This window comes from Phodopus roborovskii, unplaced genomic scaffold (assembly GCF_943737965.1).
Source record: "Phodopus roborovskii unplaced genomic scaffold, PHOROB, whole genome shotgun sequence".
Lineage (NCBI taxonomy): Eukaryota > Metazoa > Chordata > Mammalia > Rodentia > Cricetidae > Phodopus > Phodopus roborovskii.
In genome coordinates this window covers 28,862,967-28,875,586 of record NW_026126482.1, presented here as the reverse complement: position 1 = coordinate 28,875,586, position 12,620 = coordinate 28,862,967, and positions in this window count along the sequence as shown.

The window sequence follows — 12,620 nt, the reverse complement described above, 5'->3', positions numbered from 1 at the left end:
AGGGGAGTCTACTATAGGGTACCACTGATGTGGACAGAGGTTGCCATGCTAACCCTGATGTTCAGGTCCTTAGTTATACAGGCCTTAGCGTCCTTTGCTGTCATCTGGAGATAGAGGTCTTTAAAATCAGATCAATGTGATCTGATTCTACCAAGCTCTACCTTGTAAATACTCATTGCAAACTTAACGTTAATTATGTCACCTCTCTACTTAGTAACTCTTTGGAAACGGCCTTACAGTGTCCTTGTAAAAGTTGCTACATGCAAGGTGGGGAAAGCTGAGTCTAGCACACAGTGAACACTGCTTATGGCCAGCTGTGAGGAACAGCTGGGAAACTAGGACTACAGGAGTCATGAGGGTGCCTGGCTGTCCTGAAGATTCTGTATTCCTACAGCTGGCTCAATCCAGAAATCACTCTGGAAGACAGAGATACAGACCCATAGTTTGCTTTGTGAGACAGACTTTTTAATGCCACAATAAATGAGGCAGATCTATTAAACCTGGGGCCATGAAAGGATGACCTGGGTGCTTGGGAATTGGTGCCATGCAAGGCTCAGAACAAAGGTTAGTTTGTTTTTGTATGAATTATAAGATGATTGGTTCAAGCTAATTAAGATACCCATTTATTTGACATGCTTCTCATTGCTTGTAGTGAGAACATTCAAGAGCCATTATCCCAGCAAATTTCTTCTGCTTATTTATCCATCATTTTTCTGTCACTGTTGAGACAAGGTCTCGCTGCATAGCCCAAACTTCCCTTAAACCCACACTCCTCCTACCTCAGCCTTTTGAACAATGGGATTACAGGAGTGCACCACCATGCCTGACACAATTTTCAAATGTACCATGCATCACTATAGTCTGCTGTACAGTAGATGGCTTGAACTCACATAGAACTGCAACTTTGTACTTCTGATGAACACCTCCCCTCCATCTTCCTAGCAAGGGACTGGCACTCACCATTCCCAATCCTGTTTCTCCAAGTTCAACGTTTTCAGATTCCACATGTAAGTGAGAATATTTAGCATCAGTCCTTTGGTGCCAGGCTTGTCCAGAACGACACAGCATAGCCATTCTAAGATTGTTCATCCATCGAGCATTGCTGAAGAAAGGAAAAAGAATTCTAGGTCCACACATGCTGTCAAAGACTTTAGCATACTGGTTGTGTCTGTACATCATGTACTCTTTATCCTCTCATTCAGTTATGTTGACTTCACACCTAGACTACCATGACCTTCTGCATGCCAGTTTCATGGTCTTTGATAGATATTCAATTGCAGGATTGCTGGATCATAAGCAGCCCCATTTTAAATGTATGTAGGCCTCTCTATCCCACTTCCATGACAGCTGTGCTAATTTATGTCCCTGCCAACAGTGTAGAGGAGTCAGTCCCTTTTCTCCACACCCTTGCTAACGTGAATCTTTAGACATTTCTAAATTAATAATTTATTTTTTGAGATTATAATTACATCATTTTCCTCTTCCCTTCCTCCTTCTAAATCCTCCTGTATACCTCTCTTTTCTCTCTGTCAAATTCATGGCCTCTATTTTCATTAAGCATTTATATATACATATATCATATATATGTAACAACATTGTAGCATATGTGTGGTACATATGCTATAGAATACATATATACATTATATGTATGTTTGTGCATGTGTGTATAAATAGAGCAATACAATAATGCATGTTACATTTGAAAAAGTGTTGTTATACATACACACATACATATATACTCATAAATACATCCTACGTAGTCTGTATAGTGTTATATATACATGTATGTATGTATGTATTTCCATGGTTGGCCAGGTATTTAGTCCCTTTGATAGCAGCCATTCTAACAGACATGAAATAATATATCGTTGTGACTTTAATTTGCATTTTTCTGCTCATTAGTGCACATTTTATCATGTACTATTGCTCATTTGTATGTGTTCTATTGGGAAATAGCTATTCCAATGCTTTGCCCATTTTTCAGACCGGGTTATTTCTTTTCTTGCTGTTTAGTTGTTAGAGTTCTATGTACATTTTAATAATGGATGTCATATCTCTCTTTGATATCTATAGCTTTGGGGCTTGTCACACATTTGTGATAAAATAAAGGCGTTCAATTGAATTATCCAAATAGGAAAACCAAAGTTAACGTCAAGTTTTTCTCTAGCCCTAACTTCAGTCGTAAACCTTTATGAGCACCTTACCATGTCCCAGGCATGTAGCACAGAAGCAAAGGCAAGAGTGCATGCAGCATAGCCCCTGCCCCAAGGCTCTGGCTGTAAACAGGCAAGCACAGCACAGTGGCCACAAGGAGCTGAGAGGAGATGCAAGGTGTGCGGCTAAGCCGTGCATCACACTCGTGGCTCCAGGCATTCTGAAAGCACTTGCATTTGTACTGACACCAAAACCCTGACTAAGCTGAGCTGGGAGTGAAAAGAAACATTTCACGTGGAGGGAACAGTGTAAACAGCGACCCAGAGCCAAAAGAGAGCAGCGCACAAGCAGGGGACTGCAACTTGTCTACACTGAGAAGCTGTAGAGCCTGTGCTCTGCCATGGGTAGGGAGGTAATGGAGAGAGAGGGAGGCAGGCTGCATTTAGGGAGACCTTGGTATGTATTCTGAAGATATTACAGTCCCCACCGTGCGTATAACTTATAACTGGAAACTGACCTTGACCCCACAAGAGTGACACTGACTGCTCTGTGAAGTACAGAATGAAGGGGACAGAAGCAGAGGCAACCAGGAGAGCCTGTCACATGAGCAAGGTGAGTCAGGATGATCTTAATCAGCAAGGCATGATAAGGGTAGAAAGGAGACAGGTTTCAACAAGTAATGGAGGTACATCCCCAGGACTGGGAGATGACTGGACATGGAGGTTATGAGGAGGACACTGGGTGGGCAGAGAGAGCCATTCACACAATCAAGGCACCAAGCAGTGTGTGTGTGTGTGTGTGTGTGTGTGTGTATGCACAGCTGGTTTTTCAGAGCCATCACATCATGCACAAATAAAAGTGGAGACATATGAAATCATAAGCATTTTGACTATCAATTGCAGTAGTTCTTAAACCAAGAAGAATAAAGCATTTTGAGGAAAGCATATCATTTCTCTGAGTCATCAACAGCCTATGCTCAGTGCGAAGGGGCTCTGGGCACATGTGCATGTGTGTGTGTTAGGAGATGGGGATTAACACCTTTGCTGAAACTGTTAATACACTGCTTCTGAAAGGGAACAGAACAGCCAGCCATGTAAGAGTGTGAGACCTGAGTAAAGAGAGTGTGGCCATGGGTTTCATCCTTAGGATTAATTAATAAACAAATAAATAAATAATTATTGAAGGGAGAAGAGCAAGAGAGGACACTATGAAACCAAGGAGAAACTGCATGAGAACCAGGGTCTCAGCCAGTAGTTCATAACCAGGTCCCTAGCCTTCACCAATGTGTTTGGTGTGTAGCAAGATCCACATCGACCTTGGAAAACTCACTGGAGATAATGGGGTGGGAGCAGAACCAGTGAGGAGCAGCTAAGGGACTAGCTGGGCTGAGGACAGGAGCAGGGAATGGGATGGACGCTCTCAGAAGCACTAACGCAGAAGGACTCAGGAAAAGCTAGGGAAGGGGACTTGGGGGAAGGTGCTATTACTAAAGGAAACTGCAGATAGGTGACAGGTGTGATAAGAAAGCACGGGGGGGGGGTTGTTATGGTGAGAAGGGCGGGAACCGCAGGAGATGTGCAGAGGGGCACAATGGAGGGCAGCAGAGGAAAATGAGAACTAAGGATCATGGTATGTATGTAAGAAGCTATTATTATGAAACCCTACACTTACATCTGAAACTGTAGTTTGAGTAGTTACTCAAATGAGGCAGGAGAGTAGCAAAGTCCAAACCCCTGAGAGGGGCAGCATGATCAGGTATGGGAGACCACTACAATCAAGGAAGAGAACTAAACCTCCAGTGATAGGTGGGAGGTGTCAGAGACTGGGTAGACCTCTTTCTTAACTCTCCTGGCCTTCTGGTTTCTCAATTTCCACCTCAGCACCCTCACCTTCCCAGAGCCAGCCAAGGGCCATCTTAGAACAGCTAGAATAGCCATCAGGGGCAGGATGGAGGCTTATGGAATCCTTAGAGCTATGGTTTCTGTGACAACAGTTAGATAACCTACCTCATGGGGAGGCAAGCAAAAAAAAAAAAAAAAAAAAGTGAGGTTGATGCTCATTTCTTAAGCTGACATAAAATTAAGGCTCCAGCAGGATATGGTGACAAGTGCCTTTAATCCCAGAACTCAGGAAGCAGAGGTAGGTGACTCTCCATAAATTCGATGCCAGCCAGATCTACAGAGGGAATTCCAGGTTAGCCACAGGTACACAGAGGAATCCTGTCTCAAAAAACAGCCATGAAAATTCTAAAGGGAGAGCTATGGCCCTGGGGTTCACCGTCTGCTTTCGGGGAGCAGCTAGGGTCAGAGCACAGTAGTAGAATTTGGGATGAGAAAGTTCTGTTTAGAACTGAGACTCATCCTGGATGGTTGTTAGATGTCACATTGGGTAACATCCACCCGAACTTCTGTTTTATTCACAGGTGGAGACTACAGGACGAACCAAGGCTGTGGGTCTTACAAGAGGCACAGGAGTCATATTAAGATATATATACAAATTTTATATGTCATATATGTATGTGCCATTCACTCACATACACACACACACACACACACACACACACACACACACACACACTACACAGTATAGGGTGTATGCTCAACAAATGGTAATCAGTATTAACATTGGTAATACTACACCCTTAATGATGAAATCAATCCTCATCAAATCAACTTATAATTATACAAATTGCACAATTTACCATGAGGTAGACACTAGAAGGAAACAGTCCTCCAGGACCTTTTAACTAAATTACCTGGAATTTGATCTACAGGATTATATTATTTATGCTGCAAATCAAAGCTATGTAGGTTCCTGCCAACATGCATATCACATCAAGCAAGCCAAGAAATATAAACCTCTAATGTTACTGATTGTGCAATTAACTCATTTGGTCTTTAAGGAAAACACCCCACATATTTAGGAACTATGAGAGGGATACCAGAAGCTCTAGGCTGTGTATGAGATGTCTTGAGCTAGTCATTTTTGTCTATTGAGAGAATACATTGAAGAAATACTGCTAAAATCAAAGTACATATATCTTTTATAAAATCTTTTATTTTTCTTATTTCTTTCTTCAGCAAGCTCAATGAACCCAAGCTAAGCAGATTCTAGCTCCTTTTTTTTTTTTTTTTCCAGCCCAGGATTTGTACCTTTAGGTTCATACTATTAAAGCTGAAATAGGCCCAATTAGTGGCGTATTTCACTAAGAGTAGGCAACTAGACTTACTCTTCTTTTTTTGTTTGTTTGTTGTTGTTTGTTTGTTTGTTTGTTTTATTTGAATTTCTTTGTCACCAGAAAATGTCCATCTCCCTCTCACAATCTTCCTTCCATTTGCCCTATGAGCCTCCTCCAAAGATACGCTAAGTTGTCTCTTGACTGGAATAAGACAATCTTTGATCCCAGAAGTAAAAGGAATGCAGCAAGCTGTTTGCTGGGACCTTCCTCATCAGCCTAGTCACTGGAGCCTTTCTGTTTTCAAGGGGCCTGAGGCCTCCCTGGGCAGCAGGCCATAAGAGCTAACAGGTTGACCTACAAGATTGCTGAAAGCCAGTGAGATCACCTCCTGCCAGCCTCATGCCTCTCACCAAGTCTGAGAAGCAAAACCTGCCGTGCATATAGCAAAGGTATAAGGAAGAGTATCCACAGCAGCAATGAAGGACACATATCAAGTCCTTGTGTGGGAGGACACTCCAAAGAATGGCAACAAACTCCGAGTGCTATCACAGGAAGGCCAGGTCCTTTGACTACCAATTAATTTGAAAAAGCTAAGCAAGCAGAGGAAAAAATTGTGGCCTTTCTGACTAATAAAGGCTGGTGACAACTCATAGTTTGGGTGATTAATTTTAAGTAACTACAAAAAAAAAAAACGAGAAATAGACAAGATCATAGTTTCATTTACAAAAAAAAAAACAGTTTGTGGCAAATAAGCAATAAACATGTGAAACAAGGTTCATTTTGTAATTAAAATGCAAATTTAAATGATAATGACCTGCCATCTGTGCCTATTGGCAAATACTTAAAAGTTAGCCGGAACAGAGAGCTGGTGAGGCTTTGAGGAAACAGGCAGTTCACACAATGTTAATGGGGTTGTAAATTGGAGCAACCTTTTCGCAGGGCAATTTGGCAATATCTATTAAAATGTAAAGTGCACATAGCCTTTGACCCAGCAATTCCACTGCTAGGAATTTACCCGCAGGGTATGATCTCTCAAATGGGCACCAGTACACTTATACCAGGGTGTGTGCCGGAGTATTTGTGATCTCCCCAAATGAAAAAGGATGTATGCCAGTTTAAGAGGCTGGTTAAATTCCTCGGGGTATAACCACACAGTAGGCTGCCAAGCAGCTATGAAGTGCCAGGGAGGGTCTCCAGGCCGCTGTGGAAAGGAGTCTAAGAAACACTGTCAAATGGGAAAAACAAGTGTCAGAATAAGATGCTAATACTAAATGGAAAAATGCTTCACACTGGAGATCTTTAACTATAGACCCACAGATACAGCATGTATAGGAGCATTTGTACACAGAGGAACGTGTAGGAAAAATGCTGAGAAAGGCTTGGGTTGAAGGTCCAGAGAGATCTGGGGTGTAGGGAGGAACTCTTTTTACCTTTACCTCCTGATCCTAATTTTTTTTAATTGTTTTTACTGTGAGAATATGGTGATATATCATTTAAATCACTAAATTGAAGAAAACCAGAGAATGAGATAGAGGAAGTAAAGGCCTAAGGAAGTGAAGGAGGGAGGGAGAAAGGGAGAAAGAAAAGGAAAAGAAGTGGCCTTTTAAAACTCCAGCATGTTGCCGAACCTCACAGGCACTAGCTGTGGCTCCTTTCATAAATGAAAACAAGGAAAGGCTCCACAGTCGGCTTTGTGCGCACTCTTCCTTCATCTCTGCAAACCACACTGGGATAAAGTCTCCTCCAGCTTGGGCCCAGGCTGACTCCAGGAAGCCAGTGTGTTTCCTCCCCTAATGCACAAATGTGTGTTTTGCCTGATGTTTTTGTCTCTGTGCCCAGATCCCACAGTGATAGGCGCCACCAAAGCGCACAGACAGAGGACTGGACTGCTTCTGAAGAGAGGGGTCAGGCACTTGGGAGGTCAAGAGGCTAACCTTCCAAATGCCACAGAATGAGACCTGAGCTTGCAACCCTGGGCCAGGGTGAAGCCAGGTTTTCTGGTGTGTGTGTGTGTGTGTGTGTGTGTGTGTGTGTGTCTCCCCAGAAGGGATGGTTAATATTCTAGTAACTGAACAGAAGCTAAAGGAAACATTTATTTGAGGTAGTTCTTATAAAATGAGGCACTGTCCCACACTTTTTTCAAAGAAGTAAATTTTTTAATTGAGAAATTTGGGGCCTGAGGTGTGGCTCTCAATAGCATTTGGCCAGCAAGCATGAGGTTCTGGGATCCATCCCTAGTACCACAAAAAAGAAATAATCATAAAAATTGAGGATTGGTGATGCTTAATTTCTTTTCTATGGCAAAAGGAGGGAGTTTAGAACCCCTCCAGGGCCAACATTTGTAAAAGAACAAAAGTCCCCAAGGAAACCCCACTAGAACACTGTTCCCTGCCCTCCTCTAACCGGCTTGTCCTGGGTCCTAGACTGGCACTGAGTCCTGGGGCCATTCCTGAAGCTTACAAAATATTCTGCTGCTGTTCGGCAGTTTAAATATTAACGAGCATGTAAAGCCACTGGGGGTAAAGCCTGGAGCCTGTAATGAGAAGCAAGCCTCGGCTGGATTCTGTAATTACTTCTTGCGCAACTCCAAGACCCAGTCAAGGCTTCTGAGGATTACATACTTCCAGCCTCTCTGGCAGGAGGGCGGCAACTCCACCAGAGTTGCATAAGTATTTCATAGCATGATAATTAGTCATTAAGAAGCAGAACAAAGGGCCATTGGACCAAGGTGCCACTCTAACAGGGTCTCAGGGTCTGTATTTGTTTGTAACAAAGGAGACTTTTTTTTTGGCACACTCTGCCCCACAGTTGGGGGAAAGGTGATGCAAAGAAAAGGAGGTTAGCTCAAGAGGAAGCAGAGTGCAGACCCCAGGGATTGGGACACTGAAGCTGTCTTTCCTCTAGCTACAGCTGTTTGAATTCAACCAGGCCAGCATGCTCCCCTGACCGTGTTCCTGGACTGCTTAGTGGGAGGATTCCACATCAGGTCCTCTGTGCTCCTAGTGTCGGGTGTGTACCAGCCTTCTCTGATCAGCAAGAGAACTGTCTGGTGTATCTGCACAGCTAGGATTCACCCATGGAAGGAAATAGCCCAAAGCAAGGGCTAAACTCCCATTGTTCTGATCCTTTTTACTGAAATCATTACACTCGTAGGTCAACCTTCCTCACTGAAGCGTCTTTGGGCAGTAGATACCAGTTAATACAGAGACTCACGACTGGTCAGTGTGCAGAGTAGGAGACTGTGGACATCTGTATCACAGCCCTTCCTGCAAAGGCTCAGACTAGAGGAGCCAGAGGTGGTGGGTGACTACCGTCGAACAGTCTTCTCTGGAGATGAGAGAGCATGACCGTGTCCGTGAGTACAGGGACAAGGCTTTCACATGACCAAGCCAAACAAGAAGCCCAGCATGACGTGGAAACCCCACCACTAGCTGAGGAACCACTGGTAACTGACTGCTTCTGGGAAAGGAAGAGTAAGCTTTCTGCAGGAATGTGGCTGTGAAAGGATACCCATACTGCAGTGGGTGGCCCTACATGTATGCACATACTGGTGGCACTTAGTGGACTCCTGGGTTAAAAAAGAACAACACAATATGAAGTTGAGAGGAAGATGGTGAGAAGGATGAGGGAGGAAGCGGAGTGGAGGGGCGATGGGGTGGGGTGGGGGGCTGGACCTGATCAAAACACATTGTATGCATGTACAAAATCCCCTAACAATAAACAAACAAACAAAATGTACTTCCAAGAACCTCAAGTTTAAGGCTCTTTGCTTTAAATGCCCACTCACTCTACATATGAAAAGGCTGAGGCCAAAGATGCCTGTGTGGATTCAGGGCCTACCTGCAGCCTCAGCACAACCTGTTCCTACCCTTGGAAAAACCTGCTGTGCGAGGCTGGGAGATAGATAACCACGGCAACAGTGCAGCCTGCAGGCCACAGTGAGGATCACAGGGCACACCTGGAGAGCCACCTAGCAGGTAGAGGTGAGCCCTAGGCAGCCTGGTCCTGAGGATGGGGTGCCCCAATGGGAGAGTTCAGAAGCATCGGGCTGCTGCAACTGAGTCAAAAGGCATGTCTATCATTCAGTTACAGGTGTCCCCATTTACCAGGGGAGACATCAGTTCCCAAAGAATGGAGTGTTTTCTTTCTGGACAAAGTCTGTGAGAATGGAAAGTGGCCTGGGTTGCCCCTCTTCCTTTGCACCCAGCCAGAAGCCATCACTTCTCAGGGTGCCTCTTGGTAAGCGCAACTTCAAGTTAAGAAACAAAAAAGCATCTCTTTTGTTCACTTCTAAGTGTTTTACTAGATAACATCAGGGAGACACCCCCCCCCCCAATGCAGAATCCAAGTTTCAAAATGTCAAAGAACCTACACAGAAGTGGAAACAGGCTAATTAAACGTCAGGGGAATCTGATGGGTGAATCAACTGCATCCTAAAGGCACCAGAGAATGAATCAGTGTCGACCTATAGGGAGGGCTCTAGTAACAGATCAAAGAACCGTTTTCCACTGTGGTTCTCAATGAACTGTACAGAAGCATCTTCAGAAGCATATCTGCTCACACACCATTTCTTGAAACATTTTTGTTTTGGTTTGGTTTGGTTGGGTTTTACTCCCATCTACTCTAAGGTTCAAGAAGTCTCTCTTCACTTCCTGCCCCCCTCCCTGGCTTATTTTCCTCCTTGGCACTTGGAGTCATTGATGTCACACACATGACTTCCTATCTCTGCCTGGTGTCTGTGTCCTCACTCGAGGAAATCTCTAGGAAGACAAGGGTGTCTTTCTGTGTTCATTGCCACATTCTCAGCACTGAGGCCCCTACCTGACACATCCAAGGGCACCCAATGAATCTCAGTTACTGAATGAGCACACAAATGGAGACATGAAGACAATAGAAGCCCAGGAGGCCAGGGGATATACTAGATGACAAAGTCAACAACTGTAGCTATCCTGATAGGCAATAACCATAGTCTAAAGTGAACGTGATGGAATTTAACAGGCTCTGTAAATCAATCCCACACTTAAGAGTTCAGAAAAACAATTACATAAGAACTAGATAAGGGAGATAATGTGGCTGAATAACAGCAAGTATAGAAATGACAGGGTCTTGGGTGACTGCCAGCTCAATCTGAGTCCAAAAGAAATCATCCTCTCATGAAAGTGTAATTCCTAGTGTCATCACTAATGAAAATAGTCGCAGTGTCAGTGTGCAGGTGTGCTCAGATACATGCCCTCTCTGGAAGGCACATCTTTGCATGTAGCAAGGTTGTCCTCTGTGACCTGCTCTGGAGGAGCACAGATGAGAAATTCTATAAATGTCCATTAACAAGGAACAGACTGAATTCATAACAAAAGCTCTGCTGTGCAATCCATTTTCACAGGAAAACAGGAAGACTCTTTACTGACTCGTTGATGGAAAGTGACTAGGAAGGGAGAGGCCTAACAGAAAGAAAAGAAGTGTCCCTGGGTGGCGGCGAACTCACACTTGGGAGGCAGAGGCAGAGGCAGGTGGATCTCTGTGAGTGTGAGGTCAACCTGATCTCAGAGGAAGTTCCAAAACAGCCAGAACTACACAGCGAAACTGTCCCCAAAACAAAACAAAATACAAAAGAAAGAAAAGAAGTGCCAACCTTTCTTTACACTTTGAGTTTTGCTATCGAGGTAACACTTGTCCATTGGTCTGGACAATCTGGGAAGCCTATGAGAAACAGAAAATACAGAAAAATGTCCTCTGCCAGGACCCATAAACCCCACTCCAACAGAAATGACATGGTGTTGAGATTCTCAAATGATTCCTACATATATTAAAATCTGAAAAGTACTATTTTATTTTCCTATTCATAAACATGTCTATGATGATAACTACACCTGGAATAAGATTTATCACTTTAACACAAAGTCTTGCCTCTAACAAAAAAGCGAAAAATCCGTTTTCTTCAATAGAATGTCACTGGGTATTTCAACCACACTCCAGATCAGGCCCCATACCCAGGAGTAGTTGCCCAACACAAAACAGATTCCATGTGTGTGCTGTTGGTTTTGAGTAATTTTTGTTTTGTATGGGTTTTTGTTGTTTGTGTGTTTTGACCTTTGTTTTTCATGACTTTTGAAAGCAACAGAGAATATTAAGTTGGGTGGGCAGGGAGATGGGAGGATTTGACAAAGGAGAAAGAATATGCTCAAAATATATTGTATGAAAAATTCTAATTTTTAAAAAGAAGATGTACTACTTGATTTCTTTTTAAGGGTACAGTTCAGTGGTGCTTACTACATTTGCAATGCTGTACAATTCTGCCACTATTCACTTTAGAACTTATCTTGACTAGAGGGGTAACAACATTTATTGATTCTTTAAAACAGCTAATTTACTATTCTATCTTTCTCATTTGGGTCTTCACACACATCCCTGATTTGCTTAGTCACACATTCACCCAGTGTAAATCTATTGATGGTTTATACTCCTGAAGGCATAGTCATAGGCATAGAGGTCTATGCTAATAACTAGAAAGCCATGAAGCTTATAACCAGTGAGTTGGCTGGCATCATTCACTCATCAACATTTTCCAGACTTATTTGGGTATGAGATATATATTCATTATGAAAAACAATACGTATATTCCCCCAAAAAAGAAATTACAATATGATCAAAGTACTCCACTTCTAGGTGTATAAACAAGAAATATTCAGTAATATCAAAGTGTTTGCTGAGCCAGTATTAGCAATAGTCAGATAAGGAAAGAACCCCAAGGCCCATTAGCTGATGAGTAAGTAGATAAAGAAAACATGGTATGTATATTCAATGGAATAATATGCACTCTTTAAAAAGAAGGAAACCCTGCGTTAGCAACAATATGGGTGAGCCTGGAAGATACCGTGTTAAGTGATATTGGTCAGACACATACAGACATTTAGTGAGCAGCAAAGCCTGGTCCAGAGACACAGTGGGGTGAACAGGCCCAGTAGAGAGGAGCAGTGGGAGTATCTGAGAGTAAGACAGCAGATCTGAGAACAGGTGCCTGGAAGTAGGGCTCTACCAGCAGCCACTGGAAAGGAAGAAGCCACCCAGTCAAAAAGACACCTGCCGAGTTGGAACCACACCTTGCCATCGAGGAAGAAGAATTCACTTTAAAGACATGGAAAACATTTTCAGCAAAATTATAAAGAAAAATTTCCCAAAGGTAAGGAAGGAGATTAATCACCAATAGAATGGAAGATCTATTGAAGAAAAGAGTTCTGTCAGGGTGAAGTTACAGAATGGCGTGAACGTATTTAACACTACAAGTGAAATG